Source organism: Eschrichtius robustus, chromosome 9, assembly GCF_028021215.1.
Source record: "Eschrichtius robustus isolate mEscRob2 chromosome 9, mEscRob2.pri, whole genome shotgun sequence".
Lineage (NCBI taxonomy): Eukaryota > Metazoa > Chordata > Mammalia > Artiodactyla > Eschrichtiidae > Eschrichtius > Eschrichtius robustus.
The window spans coordinates 58,107,237-58,127,055 of record NC_090832.1 but is presented as its reverse complement, the minus strand read 5'-3'; the positions used below and the strand labels follow the sequence as shown (position 1 = coordinate 58,127,055).

General features: G+C 36.5%; 1 long non-coding RNA gene across 1 annotated transcript in view; it reads left to right on the top strand.

Annotated features, from left to right (window-relative positions):
- The window catches only part of LOC137769329 (uncharacterized), a 379,176-nt gene extending 360,487 nt beyond the window's left edge, over window positions 1-18,689 (top strand). Inside the window, exon 7 of the long non-coding RNA XR_011074947.1 lies at window positions 18,565-18,689. This is a non-coding gene — a long non-coding RNA (uncharacterized lncRNA). The remainder of the gene's footprint in view (window positions 1-18,564) is intronic.
- Window positions 18,690-19,819: the final 1,130 nt, after the last annotated feature.

The window sequence follows — 19,819 nt, the reverse complement described above, 5'->3', positions numbered from 1 at the left end:
AAATATGATATACGGAGTAAGCCTCTTTTTTTTTTTTTTTTTTTTCTCTTCATAAAAGGCTACCAAACTTGGAATATGTTCATGGTGCAGACTCCAGTCAACTTGACATAAATTACGAGACAACATTAGTTAGGTTCATTTTAACTCTCATCTGAAAATATATTTCTCGTCCTTTATTTTGGCTTCCCTCTATCTCCTTTTTCTCTCTCTGTGAAGTACCATGTTTTCTATGGTTTCTTTGCAAAAACTGATCTGAACATTCTACTAGAAGAACATAAAGTGAGAGTTCATAATAATAAAATTTTTTTAAATTAGTACTCAATTTGAGAGAGTTCAGGGATAATTTCTGAGGAAAGCAAAATCTTTGGAAATTAGGAGAAGAATTTTTGTTTGGCTTAATTAAGATAGATGTGTTTATGGTTCATTCACGTAGTGGTAAAAAGAGTGACATTAGTTAGTCTTCATTTGTTCCATGTGTGTGCGTGCGTGCGTTATGAGGCATTACTCTGCCAACCATCCTAAATCTTTAGCTTACTTGGTCCTCCATAGTCTAAGGGCTACACCATAGGTGTGTGCTCATTTAGATGTGTTTATCTAATTAGCAATAGGAACTTCCAGATAGATTTTTTCAGTCCTTGAGTATTGAATATTACATTTGTTTGTCTGCTTTACTCAAAATGCATACAATATCTAGTAGCAACATATTGAGGTTTTTTCAAAGCTACAATTATATATCTCTAGTGAAGCAAGGATCAGAAGACCTTCTTCACACAAGTCTCAACAAACTGCTGCCCTTATACCAATTGCTCTCTTTCTTGCACTTGCAGAATCACAGCTGGGTCTCCTTATGAAAAGAGAGCACAGAATAATTGCACTAAATATGCATTAAATTACTTTGCAAAATGATAGTGGCATCCATTAGAAATCCTGTGTTTGAGGAGTTTAATCAGCTATTTAAATTTTCATCAGAATGCAAGTCAACATGCTAGTTCTTGGCCAAAGGCATTCTATTTACCACAAAAATATTTTTTGATTAAGAAAAGCACAGGCCCCTACACTTTTCTATGGTTTCAGAGGCACACAAGCATATCTCAGGAGCAATAAATAAAACCATGAAATTTTTAAAAATCAAACTTGAATTTTGATACGTTGTGCAGTTGGCAACTACATTTCCTGTGCATAATATGCCACTTCACAGTGATTTAATATTAATATTCCTCAGGAAATCAGGTTTAGGAGAGTGGAATTATAGGACATAGAAAAATGCTAGTAATTGTATATTAGAATAACAAAGCTAATAAATGTGAAGCAACCTATTTACTGATTATATCACGAGGTTTTATCTTAGTTTCTTCTGTGTTAAATCTGTGTCCACCAGAGCACTTATAGCAAAATGAAAAGGACTGGAGTATTGGAGGTTATAGTATTATATTTTCTCATTTCTTTTCACATCTACCTGATCTGAGGTACATTCAGGGTATGGATCTGTATTGCTTATCTTCAGAAAACAGAAAAGGTACATTTTCCATCTGCTGGGCTCCAGGGAAGGGATCAAGGGGAAGGTGACTTCTTGTCCCTGTCACAGCAAGAGCTTCATCTGTGGAGCCCTGGGTATCACACAAGCGCTGGGAGGAGGAACGAGAGGCAGGGAGGGTGGGAGGGATAGAAAGGAACTGAAATCACCCTGAACTTGGCTAGGATTGGCTGGTTCCTAGATAGCTGAATAAAATTTTTTACACTTTTCCCTAAAATAATTTATTATTCTGAGGTGAGAGGCAGAAATGGTGATTCTTTATAGAAAATATAAATGGGACTGCCCAGTGAAAAAAGAGAAAAAGCACCATATTTGGATATTATGGTTTTGCTCTTTGAATGGGAGTTTGTAATATAGGGGATGTTTAAATTCTCAGTTATGATTACACTTCTAATATCTAGCAATTACTCTGACAGGTATAAAATGACAAGGCTAAAAAAGGCAGCAGAAAATCATTTAGGTGAATCTTTCCTTTTGTAAGAGATAGTTTAAACTGTAAATGTGCATCCTCATAAAAGTCATGTGATATTCTGTCTATTTTATTGTATCCACCAGAATTTAAGTCCAATGATGAAAGGGATTTTTCTATTTTGTCACCTTCCTTATTCCTATAACGTAGGATGGTGTCTGGAACATCATAGACACACAATGTTTATTGAATGAGAGGGTGAATGAATGAATGAATATATGTGAGCTTAGGAGACTAATGGAATGAAATGAGGGCAAGTGGCATTTTAAACCAGGAAGCAGCGTGCATTTGCAGGGGCTTCCCCTGAGCAGAGCAAAGCTGCTGAGTTCAATTAGTAGGGCCACTGTTGCTAAGTGAGAGATTTGAGTGAAGACGATAGTACTTATTCAGTTTATGTACCGTTATGTGATACTCTCTCTTCTTTGAAGATGTCACTACCAAGAAGAATGCATATCTATATAATTGAAAGGGGTTTTAAAAAAGTATTGGCAGCCAGCATATATTTCCATTATTCCTGCATAAAGTCTTGCCCTTGTTTTCTACATGAAAATCTTTACAGGGATTGGCTAGCAAACTGCCTTTAACACCATGTCACTCAGAGCCTTGGCTCCAAAAGTTTGTAATGTTAGTCAACTCACCATTGCTGACCAGGGCATGTGACCCCAGGCAAATGATTTTGCTTCACTGGGCCTCAAATTCTTCATCTAAGGAGGGCAAGTTAGGGTGTTCTGGGAGAGCCCCAAGGTTCCTTCCAGCATAATAGCCTGTGAATTTACATTCTAAGATCTACCTTGACTGCTGCTTGCAGCCTACATTATACAACTATGTAACACTTCAGTACATTTTACAAGTGTGTCTCCTGTTCCCCTTTGCCCTTAGTAACTTACCATTGTCACACATTTGCCCCTTCCCAGTTGGGGAAATGAGGTGAGTGAAGCTTCCATGTCCACAAGCGGTACTCCGGGCACACATACGTCAGTCACTGAGGCCAACTGGTGAGACAACTTAACTATGGGGCTGGTGACTTTGTCTTTTCATTTAGTATCAATAGGACTCATAAGTAAGTCATGACAGTACTCAAGAAGTTGCAAATAAGGTATCTCTAAGTTCATATCTTGAAGCTACATGGAACACAGATTACTCCTCTTCCTGCTGTGTGTGTGTGTGTGTGTGTGTGCATGTGCGTGTGTGCTTGTTGAATGAATGTGAGTATATGAGGTGCCACCAGCACAAAAGAAAAGAAGATATGGTCCTGAGATAGAAAACCATCAATTCTTTCAGACACTCTTACAAGCAAAATGAGAGCAAGGTGTTTCAGAACCACAATAGTACCAATTAGTTCACAAAGCATCTCACTAGTTGGATGGGAAAAGATTAACTCAGAAATCTAGTCTGTTCTCTGGGGCAATGAAAAGTTTTGTCTATTCACAGTATCTTTAATCCTGCTCTCCGCTTCTATATACTTCAGGATAATGGCTCTGCTACCAAAATCTTTCCTGATTTTGAGCCTCATTTCCTTTTTCTTCTTTCCATTCATTTCATCTTAATCATACACTTTTAAAGCCTCTTAAAATTTTCCCTTTTCAATGTGTTTAATCACTTTTTCTATGTGTTTGAAAGATGACTATAAAAATTCTACTCATTTAAATAATTTTAAGTTAATCATACTGCACCCTTTCTCTCTCTCCTCCTCCCTCTCTCATAATACTGAGAACTGTGAGATTCTCTTGGCAATGACTTAAAGTTTATCTGGTTAATCTGAACAGCTGTGTTTCTGATATTTGGAAGCTCACTGGAGCAATATCCAGTTTTCAAGGTAAATACATTTACCCCTTTCCCTCAAAGTTGTTGAACATTTTGAATTTTCAAAGGCAATGTATTTGCCAATTCTCCCCATCCTGTCTTATAATCTCACCATCATCTGCAAACAATTATCAATACCCAGTGTGCCAGCCTCCTGGGAAATAAAGGGCAAAGAGATTTAAAACATCGTCTCGGACTTCAGAGGAAAGGGAGTTCATCAACATGAATATATTTAAAAAACTATACACTGGTAGCATATTCTAAATGTTGAATAAGTGAGGGAAACAATAATTACTACGGGAGTTCAGAAGTCAAGGCTAGGGCAGGTGGAAAGCTCCATAGGGAAGGAGGGCAATGGTCTTCTAGGCTTCAACCTCATAGCTTGAGACCCAGTTGTTGTGAAAGGGATCCATGTACCACCGAAGGATCCACAGATGAACTTCAGAAATGACAGGGGTCTTCTGAAATTGCATGGCAATTTTTGTTTCTATGTCCTTATTTTTTGGTGGGGAGTCAACTCTTCAGTGGGCTAAGGAAAACTTTTCTCCGGTTTATGGCTGAGGCTGCCAACTCCCAGTGTAGGATGACTCCTGCCTGAGGCCTTAGGCCACTCTGGTTCTTAGGGTATTTGCCTCCACTCTGGCCTCAGTACCCCACCTGTTATCTGAGTTCCTGTTTTGTGAATCCGGAAGTAAATTCTTATGCCTCAAGTCCCCAATAATAAAGCTTCCACGGGGCTTCTGTGGATGAGTCCCTCCCTACCTGCCACCCCATCCCTGCCCTAGACCTCCAGGAGAGTGAATTTTCTGTTGTTAAACCACCTTCCCAGAGCTGGTTTTCCAATGTCTGTTCCCAGATTTTCAAATGCTGGCTACTTGTCTTCCCGCTCTTTTGCTGTCGCCAAACACCCGGCTTGAATGGATGTCTTGAATTTCAGGTAAGGTCTAGAACCTTTGACTAGTCATATTTTGGTCCTATCTGTTCTTTCCCCTTGATTAGCTCATCTCCAAATTTCATATCTTCCTTTGGACCCACGATCTCACATTCTAAGTTACTAATGTCCTCAATCCCTGCCATTGTTGTCCAACCTTTCAGGACTCAGCACTGTCTAACCCTAGACAGGAATTATATGTAATCTTGAGGGTTTTTGTTTTGTTTTTGTTTTGTTTTGTTCAAGACTTGAACAAAGTCTTGAAATTAATATAAGACCTAATGCAAATTGAGGTGGGTAATAGGGGGTTATTGAGAAATGGAAAACATACTAGTAAGAGGTAGGGGAAGTAATTTAAGGAAAATTAGAGAGGTAATCCTAGAGCAAGTTTAGGGAGGTCGAAGCAGTTATGTGAAATAATAAATGTCCATTTTATATAGTGGTTTTGATTGGAATAAAGAGTTGATACTTTTGTTTATAATATCCTCTGAAATGAGCTTCTAGAATTTAAAAAATTGGCAAAATCTTTTGGAGATCCTTAGCAATATTGTTTCCTCAGAGTCAATATTTAAAGCTTTTATTGAGTTTCTATTTGTAGGCGATTCAAAATTAGGTATAACTTTTATGCAAGTACAATCCTCGTAATGCTTAGCATAGAATTGATTCTTGCACTGTTTTCACCATCATGTTATAATATTTTGGAAGCACCATATAGAGATTGAATGCCAAGATTCCAAACTAAATCTTGTTTCTTGAAATAATACACATTGCTAATAACCTGTAATTGTCATACCGGTAATTTTCTACAATGCCGTAAAGCATTATCACAAAGAACCCATTTTATTTGGCAGTTTTATATTTCTAAATGTATTTTATTATTTAAAATATGAATATTTCAATTTCGAACTACTGTGCCATGTGATGTTCTCCTTTTATAAAATAATTATTAACAGCACAAGCCCTGACTTTTAAGTTAGGGTGGGTTTAGCTTGTAATTTTTAAAGCACTTTTATGACTAGAAGCCATTTTTCAGTGATAATTAAAATTATATTAAGTGAATCGTATAAAATGTAACACCATAAACTGTTATGGTGGTGCTAATCTGATAAATCTCAAAAGCAATGAATGTCATTAACACTTTAAACACATGGAAAACAATCATAAAGGAAGATGCAGAAGCAAACATAATGGTAGTCCTTAAAGTTTGAAATGATTAGCAGTAATGTTGATTTATAAGTTGAGTATTTTCTTAGATTCTTGCAAGGGGATTAGAGGTTTCAAATTGTGTTGCCTTTTCTTATTAGAAGAGGAAGAATACCAAAATCATTTCATTAAAATATTTGCCTTTGAAGAAAACTGAAGCTATGAATTGATAAACTGAGCATTTACCTGCAAGTAGAGAAGGGAAGAAAAATAGTGAGGGAAACACAGTAGGTCTTCAATAAATGCATTTTTAAATTTTGTGAGCCTCCAACTCATGCTTCAGACTTTCTCTAAGCTTCCCTAGGAATTCCATTACAGGTCCAGCTTGGATAGTATACCCCAAGGAACCCACGAAGTGTGAGGGCAACACTGAAGTCCTCAATTCTCCTTTGAGGCCCCAATTCTCCTTTGAAGAGGAAGAATTAAGCCACCAAGGTTAGTGTAGCAGCATAGCTCAGAACCACATAAGGGTATCCTAAAATAGTCCGTTTCTCTCTAGGGTCAGTAACAAGGTTCAGCCTCAAAGGAGATCATATCTTTAACATGTTCATGTTCATCAGATTGTGTCTGAGAAAGCCTTGGATATGCAGGCTACAGGGCTTTCTACACAAAATAATAATTTTTCTTCTAAAATCAAAATGTGAGATCATTTCTATGCCCTCACCCTCTCAAACATAACATTAAAAAGGAATCAGTCATAATTTTGAAGTCTACTTAAAGTTAGGGAAAGAGCAAATGCTTCCATCTGAGGAAAATACTGTTAGATTAAATTTTACCTTATTAATGTATAGCACCATATGTATAATACAAAAAAATACCATAACAGATTTTTGAGTTGAAATTTCTTAAGTTAGTCTGTCCCCATACAAGTTTCTTTCTCTTGAAAATTGGGTTCAAAAAGTGCCTCCTCAATGGGCTTCCCTGGTGGCGCAGTGGTTGAGAATCTGCCTGCCAATGCAGGGGACACGGGTTCAAGCCCTGGTCTGGGAAGATCCCACATGCCTCGGAGCAACTGGGCCCGTGAGCCACAATTACTGAGCCTGCGCGTCTGGAGCCTGTGCTCCGCAACAAGAGAGGCCGCGACAGTGAGAGGCCCGGGCACCGCGATGAAGAGTGGCCCCTGCTTGCCGCAGCTAGAGGAAGCCCTCGCACAGAAACAAAGACCCAACACAGCCATAAATAAATAAATAATTTTTTTAAAAAGTGCCTCCTCAAATGGAGAATTTCAGTTTTAGGAGATGTGGATGTTGAAGCAATTTTGTGGCAGAAAATTGGGTGAGACTTGGGAGAGAAAAGGAGCCCCAGGGGAGGTGCAGGGGAGAAATCATGAGGGGAGGATAGTTCTGTTGCTTCTCCTCAATATCACAGTATCGTGCCCCAGGTTCTGAATAAGAAGAAAAAAATGATAACCCTTAGAAACATACTAGAATTATCCACAGATTTATGAAAGATACATCATCATTCTGGGAGAGTCTGCTTGAGTTGTCATTTTAAAAAAACAAAAACATAGACTGGGTGGCTTAAGCAACAGAACTTTATTTCTCACAGTTTTGGAGGCTGGGAAGTCCAGTATCAAGGTGCTGGTTTGATTCCTGGTGAAGGCTTTCTTCCTGGCTTGTAGATGGCCATCTTCTTGCTGTGTGCTCACGTGACAAGTGGAGAGAGATTGAGAGAGAAAGAATTTCAACTTGGGGGGACACAATTCATTCGGTAGCGGACGGTAATTTTTCCTTTTTTTTCTTTTTTTCCTTTTTGTTCATATATTTATTTCTTGGTTAAAGCAGAAGTTAAAAACAGAGATTGATTAGTCCATCACTTGTGGAAGCACCTAACACCACACTGTAGGAAGTGAATTTTTTTCATCTCTCTAACATAGAGATAGATAAAACAATGGTAGCCAGCCCTGCATGGTAGAGGGTTTTGCAGTGTTGCCTTAAGACAGGTATAGGAAGATGAGGCAAATAGCCTTAAGCCTTCTCTGTTAGGTAGGAAGCAGGTAAAATATGCTGCGATTGGTTAGGTTTATGGGTGAAGCTAATCCTGAATAACTTTGTCTCCTGGTCTTTTGGCATGTTCCAGGGGAGGGTTTAGGCCTTGATAAGATCTACTCCTCTGTAATCCATTGAAAAACTTACAAGATTGCCCACAATTTTGTTGTTGCTGCTTTTTTCCCCTTCATCTCAATATGTCCAGTATACAAATTCTTTTGGTTTTCTTGGATTTCTGGAAGCAGAACTCAACAATGTAGGTCATAAGAGCAGAAAGACGTTGAACTTTTTATGAGGGTCCAGGCTCCTCTTCAGTATACTTTATAAGCTGCTACAAAACAAAGACAATTATAAGTTTCTCAATAAGACAATGGGACAGAATATCCTGAAATAACTCCAGCAAGGAAGGTAAAGAAAATGGAAATTAATTGTAGAGTGTTAGTTATTATTCGTTGAAAGATATACAGTGTGTTCTTGCTATTCTGTTTAATCCACTATATTAATTTTGGCTAATGTAAAAATATTTATAGGGCTTTCACAGGTCCCCTCATGTCATCAATTCCCTAAACCCATTTCCACATAGTCTTAAATTCCTCAGTAGTAAATTTTTTCACGCAGAGTATTTCAAGAACACAGTGGGAGTTGGGGAAAGACTACTGTTTTATTCCTGGAGTGTTGCTTTTAAAGTTAGAAGAGGTCCATACTCTGACTTCCTTTCCTGATAATGGGGAAGTATTTGAAGTAATCTACCCAACCTCTTTCATATCATCCGCTCTTATTTCCAAAGGGTGGATAGTCACATATGGATTTGGGGAAGAGGTTTCTCTGGATCACGGTCTTGACTGATTTTTCAGGAACATGGCATTCAATCAGTTGAACTAATGCCCCATACAACACCATCCACTTGAGTCAGCATAGATCAGATGATGATATTAAAAACTATGTTCTTCAGTATTACCTGATGTTTTCTTTTGGAGGAGTGACACAGTTCGTTGGGTCTGGTCTTTTCCACATAATACACTACACAGTAGCAGTTTAGAAAAATAGAATACACACTCCATGCCACTTCATTATTCATGATTGTCAAGAACTATGTAGGAGGAGTAAATGGCTTTGTGCCTTCATGTTCTTTCTTAATTCCATCCACCAACCACTCTTACAGCCATCCAGATGTGACAAGGAGTTGCTAATTGAAGGGGTAAATTCTTAAACCATAGCCCTGATGAGAAGGGGCAACGTATATAAAAAGTTGATTAACTCAGCTTTATTTACCCTTGCCAAATTCAGCTTTGGATAGGAAATAATAAGCCCAGTTTTGCCTTGAGGTATAATCTGACCGTTAACAATAATAAATAAGGAGCACTTCAACTCAGGTACCAGAGTAGCAACAAGCTACCTTTCTTTTTGAGAATGTAGAGCAAAAAGCAGTAATCTTATTGGCATCGGCCCAACTTGGAAAGAGATGGTACTTTGATTTTCATTTTCGTTTATTTCTTTGCATTTAAATTCATGTGTTAGCCTAAAATTCTAAGTGTGACTATGAAGTAGAGCTCCTTGCCAACTCTTGCAGGAAATTTACCCCGAGCAAGAAATAAGCTTCTATGGTTTTTAACCACTGAAAGTTAGGATTTCTAGTTATCATGCTGTAATATACTTCTATCCTGACTAATACAGCCTTCTGTGCTGTATATATTACCTCTCCTCGCTGTTCAGTTTTCCCTTCACACTGCCCCGTACGTCTCTTAGTTTTATCTTCAGTTATGGGATTAGTCATACTCTCAAAGTCTTTCCCTTTAACTATTAGCAGATGGTTTGAGGACTGATTTCCAGTCATCTGGATTTCACTCAGGAATGAGGAGAGTTGTGTCTCTCAGCACTGTCGCAAGGTGACCTAGTTTAGTGCCTTTAGTTTTAACATAAAAGCCAGGTCTTGGTCTCTTTGTATTCAAGCTGAGAGAGCAGGAAGGCACTAGTAAGTGCTTCCTCAACCCTTTATTCTCAACACTGAATTCACATTAGACTTGCCTGGCAAGCTTAAAAAAAATAGCAATGCCCAGCCCTCACCCAAGACCAATTCATGGGGTAGGAGGGGTGGGCAGGCATGGGAATTTAAAAGGCTGGTGCTTCTAAGTGCAGCTAGAGCTGAGAACCCTCTTTTGGGAAGAAAAGGAAGGCATTTATTATCCTGTAAACTGTCAAGGAAAAACCCCTCTAGTTTTTCTATTCTGAGAAACACTGCCTAGACTTTATAATTAATGAATAACATATCTTATATTGTGGTATTCTGGCAGGTGAAAATGACCCATGCCATTTGAACATCACTTTTATAATATTATTTATTATATTATTTACTTACTTCTTTTCTTGGTTAACATCTATTTCCCAGACCAGACTGTAAGTTCTGTGAAATCAAGGACTTCTCTATCCTATTTGCTTTGTAGAAAATATTGTCTTGTTTCTCCAGAGCTGGGAGCAGTGATCAGCACATAGTTGGTACTCAATAAATACCTGTTGAATAACTGAAGTATCACTAGAAACAAAAGTAAGAGTGGGGCTTCCCTGGTGGCGCAGTGGTTGAGAGTCTGCCTGCCAGTGCAGGGGACACGGGTTCGAGCCCTGGTCTGGGAAGATCCCACATGCCGCAGAGCAACTGGGCCCGTGAGCCACAATTACTGAGCCTGCGCATCTGGAGCCTGTGCTCCGCAACAAGAGAGGCCGCGATAGTGAGAGGCCCGCGCACCGCGATGAAGAGTGGCCCCCACTTGCCGCAACTAGAGAAAGCCCTCGCACAGAAACGAAGACCCAACACAGCCATAAATGTAAATTAATTAATTAATTAATTTTTTTTAAAAAAGTTAGAGTGAATAGCAATTGTGAGGAAAACTTTATGGAAATATGACCACGGGTTATATAATAAAACAATACATAGTAAAACATAAATACTATAATAAAAAAAGGTGGTCAGAAAACATGAACAGATAATTTACAGAAGAAATACAAAACTTAACTATGAGAAGACAAAGTTTAATCTCACTGTAAGCAAACACATTCAAATTAACATATTAGTTTTACACAGTTTTTATCTATCAAATTGACAAAGATTACGTAAAGGTAATATTCAATGCTGAATAGGGTGCAGTTTGATAAGGACCCTCACACCCCAAATTAGGACAGCCCTTTGGGAAAGCAATTGGGAGCTATGTATAGAGAGCCCTGAGGATGATAAGTTCTGTTGACCAAGAAATCTCATTCATAGAATATATCCTGAGGAAATAAACAGCAATAATTTAGTCCAATATTTGTATACAAGAGCATTTATCCTAGCGTTTTTCAAATAGTAGATTGGAAACAGTCTGTTTCTTAAATAGGGGCATTTAACTATATCACAATATATCCTCATATGAAAGACTGTAATAAAATCGTTGAAAATATTAATGATGATAGGAGAAAAGGCTCCCATTATATTAAGGGAAATGGTTATAATAAAATGGCAGGCATCTTGCTTTTAAATATGTAAATTTGTAAAGCGTTGCTGGGTGGTTAGTTTGATTTGTAATTATTTTTTATAGTTTGTTGCTTTGTATTTTCAAAACTGTGTATCTGATTATACCTTGTATAACCTGACCATTAACAATAACAGTTTATGTAAAGTACGTTCCATACGTGAATTACTACTCTAAGCACTTTCCTTGTAAACCTATGAAGTAAGTATGATTATTTTCCCCATTTACAAGTGGGGACATGTAGGCAAGAAGTGATTAGGCAATTTGCCCAAGGTCACCCAACTCATAAGCTTAAGAGCTCATACCCCTACACTATTAGAAAAGTCAACATAGGAAATAGTTTTTGGTTCTGAGGAAGTATGTGTTAGATACCACACTGGACAGAGCCCACCCAAAGTCTGGAAAAATTAGAGTTCTGTGGCAGTAGAGGGCTTTTAAGATCAAGTCTGATCTGCTTTTTTGATGAATAAAAATTTGCATTTGCTTTCTCTAAAAAGCATTTTATATATTATCCTGCTTCAAAGGAGAAGCCTGGAGAGGTGATGTGATCAGTGACCCTGTCAGGGCAAGGAGACTCAACTCATTCCTTCTGACCACTTTCCCCTGCCACTGCTAACCACCAGCCATCAGCTTCCCTGACAACCTGTTATGGCTGAGGCTGCTTCTTCTATCCCAGGGAAGACACCTTGGGAAATAGCCTATGCATTCTTCAGTGAAGCCTAAACCAAGAGCACTGGTGTGACTCCCTAACTCTGACTGCTCCGAACAAGAATACGGAAGAGCAACCTCAGTTCATGGAGTGTATGTTTCTGCTGGAGGTGAGAGATCTCCCCTTTGCTAGCATGCCCAGGGGAAGGCAGAGGACTCTGCTGTTATCTCTGTTAATCTATCCACATTTCTTCTGTGAGGAGCATCAGAGAAAACTTTGGTAGAAGAGAAGGGGGCTGGGGAGAATTAAATCATACTTCTCAGGGGCGGGGGAATGGGCAGACTAGAGTTGCTCATCACTCTGTATCACTCTGCTCATACAGAGATTGTATGAAGTGTCATGTAGCATTTTTACATCTGGTCTTCCAGAGATTGTCACTCAAGGATTTTGCCAAGCAGCAGGGTAGATGTCCAAATCCACTCTTAAACCATCACCTCAGTCCTGCCCTTTGTCCTAACTCTCAGTGCAAATAAATGACTCTGTATAAGTCTAAACTTAAAATGTGATGGTGCTAAGATTTGCTGGCTTTAGGTATTTATGAAATTTCTATTTAGGTATCATTTTGTTCTTCCTTCCTTAAACAAAATTGTTTTTGATATTTTAATTTAAAAACATATCACAAGGAGCTTCTCCCAAGGTGGTGGTGAGATTTTCTTCATAGTAGCTTCAGTTAATAAAGCATTTTAGGATAATGAAGGGTGAAAATCACAGTATAAATGTAAAAATTCTTATATTAATGAAGCATAACATATTACTGGACCCTTCATGGAATTTTCCATTGCCAAATCAAGGCTCGCTGTTCTGCACCTGAGCACCACAATCCCTAGAGTTCCATGGCATGTTGGCATGTTTTAATAATAAGAGAAATGTCCCATTTTGTTTTATAAAACCTATTTTCCCTTTCTGATGGTCTTTTTTTTCTCACTAGCTTTTAGTATGGCCTCGGAGATTCATACTTTCAAATATAAATTCCCTTAAGACATATCGTTTTCAATCGTGTGGGTTGAAGCAGGGTAGGGGGTTGCTATTATCTGAGAAATAGATTAGTATGTCTTGCCAGAAAATCGTCATTGGAAGATGTGTAATGAGATATTTCATGGGTTTATGATCCAAACCGTGACATCTACAGCACAGATTTCATGATATTTTGAGACTATATATATATATATATATACACACACACACACACACACACACACATACATGCATATACATATAGGCAATCCTTGTCTTTTCTGATCTCAGTCGTGGGCTGACATGTTGAGCAATACATATTGGAGACCCTGTTAGGGAAAGGCGATGATTCCCTACTGCCTTCACTTATCCTTCTCTCAGAATTAATTTCTCCCTACTGTGTTCTCTCAGCAGACTTTGTGTGTGGCCCTCTGTCTTCTTTTTTTTGGTAATCGCCTACAACTTTCTTATTCATAAAATCATTTCCATACCTGACACATTTTTGGGGCTCAGTTGGATTGGGTGGATGAATTTGATTGCATTGATCGGATCAATCCATTAAAGCCAAGTTGTGATTTCAGTTTATTTTATGAATGAAAAGTAGTGATTTTGGCTTATTCTATGATTTTTATCAGTTCAGGGAAAAAGTATTTGAATAAATTTTAAATATTAAGTTCAGATTTACTATTAAGTGTAAATGTACCTATTAAAAATTTTAAGAGTCTCAGACCACAAATGTAAAATCTAAAGATTTAAGAAATAAAAGCAGTAAAAAAACCCCACATTTTTGACAAAGAGCCATAAAGCAGGAGGTTATAGTAAAAAAAAGAAACCAAGAAAAACTGAAAACATTTAAAAAAAACCCAGACATAAAACCAAACCTCTCTCCTCCTGCACAATTCATTTCTTTTTTTTTTTAATTTTTAAAAATAATTTCTGTTCGGCTCACAATTCAATTCTTAGATCAAAGAAAATATAAAAACATAATTGAAGAAAATATCAAAACAAAACAATTGTAGAATTTCTAGGAAATAAAGATACTACATTATAAATCAAAAGCTCTAGGATATGGCTAAGAGTGTATTCAGAGGAAAATACCAAGCATTAAACATTTAACTTATTAAACACAAAACAATAAAAATGAATCCCTTAAATGTCAAACTCAAAAAATTAGGAAAATAAAAATATACTCAAAGAATACAGAGAAAAATAGTTGTTAAAATAAAAATATCAATTAACAAATTAGAAAAAAAGGAAAGCAGTGGCATAGATAAATCAAAGAGCTGTCTTCATGAAAAAATCCTGTTGAAAAAGCTAAGTTACTAGATACCTCAATGAAGGGAAAAAAAGGGAAAGCAAAGCATAAATAGGAATGAAAAAAAGCAATATTCTATTAATTGAGGGGAAATACTTCAAATGTTAAGAGATTTCTTTGCACCTTTCCATATTAATGAATTAGGGAAAAGTCCTGGGTAAAATAGGTGTTTTTTAAAAATATAAATGATCAAAATTGATCTGAAAAGAAAAGACAATTAAGTGAGCAAGTAAGAATGAGATCAATTGGGAGATTTTTAAAAATCTATACCAATTCCTAGCTATCAACAAATAAACCAACAAAGCAAAGGAAATCAGTAAAAAATTCTTCAGATGCAGAGTGGCTCAGGAGGCCCTACATGACATGAGTCCTCCCATTTCCTGCTCCTCTTGCTCTAGCTGACACCTCTCCCACCACACTGGCCTCCTTGCTGCTGCTTTGTCTTTCTGAAACACTCTCACCCGGAAATATCTGTAAAATTTATACAAAACAAAGATGTATTTCATATCACGGGATTAAAATGAATTATTTAATAAATGATAATAGAATAATTATCCTTTTGGGAGGTCGGGTTAATAGTTCCTATCTCACTCCTTATACTAAATACATTTCATGTGGATAAAAACTTAAATGTAAAAATTTAAACCATAAAAGAAATAAAAGAAAACATAGGTACAGAATTGATATTGTTTGTACATACTAGTATAGGCATACCAGTTGCATGGAATATATAGCATTATCTCTTATCTATCCATCATCCATCTATCTCTACCATTTTAGTGCATAAATCTAAACTCAAGTTGGGATAGTGCTAAATATTTTGAGGCTACTCTCCCACCTATTTATGTTGTATATATTTGTATATAAGGAAGGTCTTACTAAGCATGGCACAAACCATCTCTATGGCAATATATATATATATCTCACAACCAAACTAGAAAATAAACAACTTAAATAATCCACAAAGAAATAAACCACATTAACTACCCAGTAACTTTAGCAATAATTAAAATGCAAATTAAAATTAGATATTTATCACCTAAAATATTTTCAAGTATTAAAAATACTTAATGTTGGCAAATGTGAAGTGAAATATGTTCTCATTCATACTGGTGAAAAAGTCAATTGATACCATCTTTTTCTAGAGAAATTTGGCTATTATATACACCCTTTGACCCAGAAATTCCATTTCTAGAAAACTCATCTTACAGAAACACACAAGAAAGATCTAAATGCAGGAGTGTTCACTTGTGGGACTTCCCTGGTGGCGCAGTGGTTAAGAATCCGCCTGCCAATGCAGGGGACACGGGTTCGAGCCCTGGTCCGGGAAGATCCCACATGCTGCAGAGCAACTAAGCCCGTGCACCACAACTACTGAGCCCACATGCCACAACTGCTGAGCCAGTGAGCCACAACTAGCCCGCGTGCCTGGAGCCCGTGCTCTGCAGCAAGAGAAGCCACTGCAATGAGAAGCCCATGCACCGCAACAAAGAGTAACCTCCACTTGCCGCAACTAGAGAAAGCCCGCGTGCAGCAACGAAGATGCAACACAGCCATAAATAAATACATAAATACATTTAAAAATATATATATTAAAAAAAAAAGTGTTCACTTGTAAGAAGGGGAAAAAAAGAACTTACATATCAGTCTGGTATTAAATAAATATTGATATTTTATAGTATTGTTATAAAATAGTAGGTGCTGTTTTACAAAATGAGATTTATCCGCTTGTAATGACATGGGAAGGTTTACAAGATACGTTGTCAGGCCAAAAAAGACACAATATAGTACATAATATAGTGTGTATACAATATATTTGGTATGATTACATTTTTGTAAAAATATGCATACATGGCTGGCTGAACACACAACGCACACATTTTAGTATATGCGGAGTAAAAGAAATTAGGAAGCATGTTCATTTCCTGTTAATAGTTATTAATTTTGAGGCTTGGGTATTTTCAATTTCTACCTCATATTTCGTTAACGTTTGCATTTTTTAACGAGGAGAATGAATTTTCTTAAAGCACAAAACAGAGTTTTAAGAAGATTAAAAGGAAGCAGTAAGTGTAAAGACATTCCTGAAACATATTTTAGGTGTCATCTAACAGAGATCCAGGACTACAAGTCAGGCTAAAGAATGTATACAGTATCTCTAAACATAGTTTCTGGGAAATAAAAAATGATGGATTATTTTTCGGTAATAGATCACAAAATGTGCAATGTGATCTCTCTTATATGAGTTCTGAAATACATTGCCTCAAAGGAGATGAACTCCAAGCAGTGTTTTACTTATTAACTTCTGTCAGTGGATATGCTAAAAAAAAAAAGTGACTCTTTCTAATCTTTGTGATTTTCTTTATTTTATCTTTTGAAATATTTTATTTCTACTAATGTTTGAGAAATGTTCTCAAAGTAAATTGAGCATGAGGAGTTAAAAAAAGGATTTAGTAATACGTCTTTTTGAAATGCTAATCCTTGGAACATTTTTAAAATTTCCAGCTCACATCAGTCTCCTGGTTACACTGAATAAATTGGAACATTTGCACTTAGCCAGTTAACTTCCTTGAGGAGGAAGCTTAGCAAGGAGCTTTTTTCTTTAAGTATACCCAAGTGACTTCATGCATTCTAAAAGATCCTGCAATTCAACGTGATTAAAAGCAACATCGTATACTAAAATCTTATTTCTGAAAATAACAGCATGCAATTACTGGAGAAAATACTAACTTTGAGACCAAGACAAGTCTGGACCATATGAAAAAAGTCAAATTGCAGAACTTCTCTCCTGCAAGCCTTTGTCTTCCAGAGAAAAGAATAACAGACTCTCTCCAGGAGTAGAGCTGGGAATACAATATATTTATTCAACATTCAACAAAGACTTTAGTACTCATCATGTGCTCAACAGTATTCTAGATGCTAGAGATATAATAGTGAGCAAAACAGACAAAAATACCCTCTTGGAGTTTACACTCTTGGAAATAAAACCACGCCAATACCAATTCCTAAAATCTAAGTTAATTTTAGACAAGTGGGCAGGGGCTAAGTTTGTCCTGTTTTGCTTAGAAATATTCTCCTATTAAAGGTACAGATTAATAAACCTGGAGTTGAGTGAACTTTGAACTACTCTGAAATTAGTTTCTTAAATGTTTTAGAAATAAAACATTAATAATTTATGAACTTAAGTATAATATACAAGAAATGAATTTAATGACTAAAAGTAGACTCAATATGGGGTTAATTGATATTTTAGTTTTGTTGAATATATTTGAAAATCATTATAAAATTCATGCCTTTAAAATACCCTATATTATTAGAGTATTATACATATAATATTATATATATCTAATAAATATTAGAACTGCTACTCCTCAAATTTTATTGAAGTATTGAGTTTTTAAATTAAGTTTGGAATTTGGAATTCAAAGGTGTTTTGAATAAAGGAATATTTATTTTCTAACATGTCCTTTTTGGTCAATAGTCTTCAAATTACTTTATGTAAATATAACTAAATTTCTCAGGCTTTTATGCAGGGGTGGTTAGGGTTTTTTTTTTTTTTTTGTAATCAGATTAACACAAGTTAATAGAATACTAAGCTAATAAAGAATAAAATCTATTCTGCTGAACTTTAGAACAAAACAGTTTAATTGAGACATTTTCTTACCATTTATTTAACAGCCTCAATTAGACTTAACTCTTTCTAAAATAGATTCATGTCTTTAAGACATTGAACAGTCTAGATGTTTTTCTTTCTTTTCCTTTTTTTTTCCACCAGACGAATTGCTAATGATTATTTGTTGATGGTTGTCTGTAAGTTCAAAGTACTTGACATATATAGACTGGGAAGCATTAAACATTTTAGCTGCACATTTAAGACTTCAAATCATACTACGTTTAAATCTGTTTATACTAAATGCATTCTGAATTTCCTAATGTGCACCGAGAGAAAAAGCTTGCTAAAAATGAATCTGCTTTCCAGGTTTTACAAAAATTGTTTAATCATTCACCTTCAACTATCTCTACAAAATTTGCCTTTCACTTTTGGAGAAAATGTTTATTTGCATGTCTAAAGATTGTTTTTTTCTTTGCTAGGTGAGGGTGCAATTCAAACCACCATTGCAGTCTGTGACTCTGTCAATTTTTTTTTTTTCCCTTCAGGATCTTTGTTCAAGATGAATCACACAGTTCTTATTGGCAACGCTGATTTTGTTGATTTGTCCTAGTTGTTTTCCAGTGGTGTACTGGTTTGCTGCACTTTAAAAGGGGGCTGGGCTTATTTAGAGGATTTGTCTATCCTATGTCAAAAGAGCAGATAAGTGAGCAGCATTAAACACTGCTTTGATGCCAGAATGGTTTCAAGTCAAGTGTATCTTGTTTTATGATGTGATATATGTATATATAATCTGCATCATCACCCATAAAGGGTAACAGAGCATAGAGGAGGTGTTTCAGGATCAAGCGAAGAGTAGAATGTGATTTTTTCACCCCCAAAGAATACGTGGAACAAGGTTTATCACTGCAGGTAAGTGAACTGTGTGAGAAATAGATGAGATATTTCATGTATCTGACAAGCAGTTTGTCTGCAGATAGCCTAACAGAATTAAAATCACCTGTAAGGAAAAGCAAGGCACATTCTATTGAATTATAAGTAGTGTTTTTGAATATATATGTATTTATATATATATATATATGTATATAAAGGTACTGTAAGTATGCTGATTATTAGCTGGTGATAAAAATCTACTTCTGCCATTAAATCACAAACTCTAACACTTTGATCTTGTTATGGACTGTATGTTTGTTCCCCCAAAATTCATATGTCAAAGCTCTAACCCCCAGTGTAATGCTGTTAGGAGGTGGGGCCCTTGGGAGGTAATTAGGTTTAGATGAGGTCACGAGGGTGGGGAGTCCTCATGATGTGATTAGTGCCCTTATAAGAAGAGACCCAGAGTGCACTCTCTCTCAACCTCTCTCCCTCCCTGTCCCTGTCCCTCTGTCTACAGCAAGAAGGCACCAGTCTGCAAGAAGACAGTTTTCTTTTCCATCTGCTACTTTGGGCATGTAGATACAAGCTTACTGGAAACTACTTTGTTCAGTATCAAAATTACCTCTTCATCACATACATATTTATTGATTATTATGACGCTATTGCTTTGGAACCTTTTCTTACTAATATGGCATAGAAATAGGATGTTTATGATAGCAAATGTGCTAACTAGTTGCACTTTAAGATTTTTTTGTGGAATTTTTTTTTTTTTGTCCTTTAGGTAATTTTTCTATGGTGGAAATTTTTCACTGGCTGTTAACTTATCACTATTAATACTTTTAAACAATTATTATGGCTTACATTGTGCAGAAAAATAATATTCTGCTCCAATATTATAGTGCAGTTTGAAAATCGTTGTACTGTCTT